The sequence below is a fragment of the Schistocerca americana genome, unplaced genomic scaffold (genome assembly GCF_021461395.2).
Source record: "Schistocerca americana isolate TAMUIC-IGC-003095 unplaced genomic scaffold, iqSchAmer2.1 HiC_scaffold_112, whole genome shotgun sequence".
NCBI classification, from domain to species: Eukaryota; Metazoa; Arthropoda; class Insecta; order Orthoptera; family Acrididae; genus Schistocerca; species Schistocerca americana.
Genome location: NW_025725176.1, coordinates 290,001 through 291,907, shown reverse-complemented (window position 1 = coordinate 291,907; position 1,907 = coordinate 290,001).

Below are 1,907 nucleotides of genomic sequence, written 5' to 3'. Positions count from 1 at the left end.
GGTTAGGTTAAGGCACAACGTGGGTTAGGTTAAGGCACAACGTGGGTTAGGTTAAGGCACAATACGGGTTAGGTTAAGGCACAATACGGGTTAGGTTAAGGCACAATACGGGTTAGGTTAAGGCACAATACGGGTTAGGTTAAGGCACAATACGGGTTAGGTTAAGGCACAATACGGGTTAGGTTAAGGCACAATACGGGTTAGGTTAAGGCACAATACGGGTTAGGTTAAGGCACAATACGGGTTAGGTTAAGGCACAATACGGGTTAGGTTAAGGCACAACGTGGGTTAGGTTAAGGCACAACGTGGGTTAGGTTAAGGCACAACGTGGGTTAGGTTAAGGCACAACGTGGGTTAGGTTAAGGCACAACGTGGGTTAGGTTAAGGCACAACGTGGGTTAGGTTAAGGCACAACGTGGGTTAGGTTAAGGCACAATACGGGTTAGGTTAAGGCACAATACGGGTTAGGTTAAGGCACAATACGGGTTAGGTTAAGGCACAATACGGGTTAGGTTAAGGCACAATACGGGTTAGGTTAAGGGACAATACGGGTTAGGTTAAGGCACAATACGGGTTAGGTTAAGGCACAATACGGGTTAGGTTAAGGCACAATACGGGTTAGGTTAAGGTACACATTGTTGTAAGGAAAGGTGTTTTGGGGGGGGGGGGCCGGTTTGTTGATTGTGATTATCGTAAGTAAATGACTGCGGCATCATCTGATTTGCCACGTCAGGGTGCACCTTTGGCTCATAACAGGCGGCGCTCTGATTCCATGCTTGTGGCAGACCTGTGTCTTTCATTCCTGCCATTGTTTGTGTGCTGTGACAGGAGGCAGTATTGTGATGTTGGGTGTACCCCTGTGTAGGACATGTGTGGGTGTTGGTGGCTTAGCTGAGCAATGGTGGTTGTCGGAAGGGTGGGATATTCTGTTTTGTGAGTGGACCTCCCGGTCTGGTTATGATAGTGTGGATAGTCTAATGTGGCGGAGAGGATGCACTGGGTGTTGTTCCATGCTGGTGCTTACATATTGTCTCTGTGCCTGTTACAGGCAGAGAGTAGTGCGTGATAAGAGTGTCTGGCTGACGTGTGGTTGTGATTGTGAGCAGAGTCTTTCAGCATGTATACGGACAGTTGTATACATTATCTGTATTTTGATGGCTCTATCTATTACTAATCAGCGCCGTGTATACGTTTCATCCGGTTCCAGTCGAAACTGTTGTATCTCTGTACATTAGTGACACGGCGAGGCCGCCATGTAGTTACTCGTCTCGGCAGCTTCCACCGGTGTATGGCAAATGATTATAAGGAATCAGTCTAGTCGTCAATACCGATAGTGTGACGTCACATGTCTGGGGTGGGGGACGCTGCGCCCTTCCGGTGGGTCATGGCCTAGAAAGACTCTTCCCACGCAGGGGGGCTTGGACTGTCATTGACTCTTCCGAGTAATATACTTGCCGTACGTTTTTGCGACTGCGAGTGCAACGCTCACCGGTACCGACATGGATGGAGCGCCTCCTAGCTGACCGCTGAGCATCTGCATTCGTACAGAGAGCAACGCGATCGCGTCTGTAGCTCGTAAGTGGTACAGCTCGCAGCTCATGTATAGGGACAGCGGGAATGTCGCATATTGGACATAACTCTTCATGAAACGCACGTTATAGGGGTGGATTGCACATTGCGCGTGCGAGCAAAGTCCGCCGTTCATCCGCTGGAGTTGCGGGTTGGGCGGTTGGGGTGGGGCACGAACGGGTGCAGGTGGAGTGATTGCCGGTCCACGACTTCGTGCGGCAGAGGCGCTGGCGTTGGGGTGCTGTTGTCGACAGAGGATGCAGGCTTTGTGGGTGGGGTCGAAAGAAGGGCACTGTGGGCCCATGGCTGTCTTAGTCGGCTTGGCGTCTCATAGATGA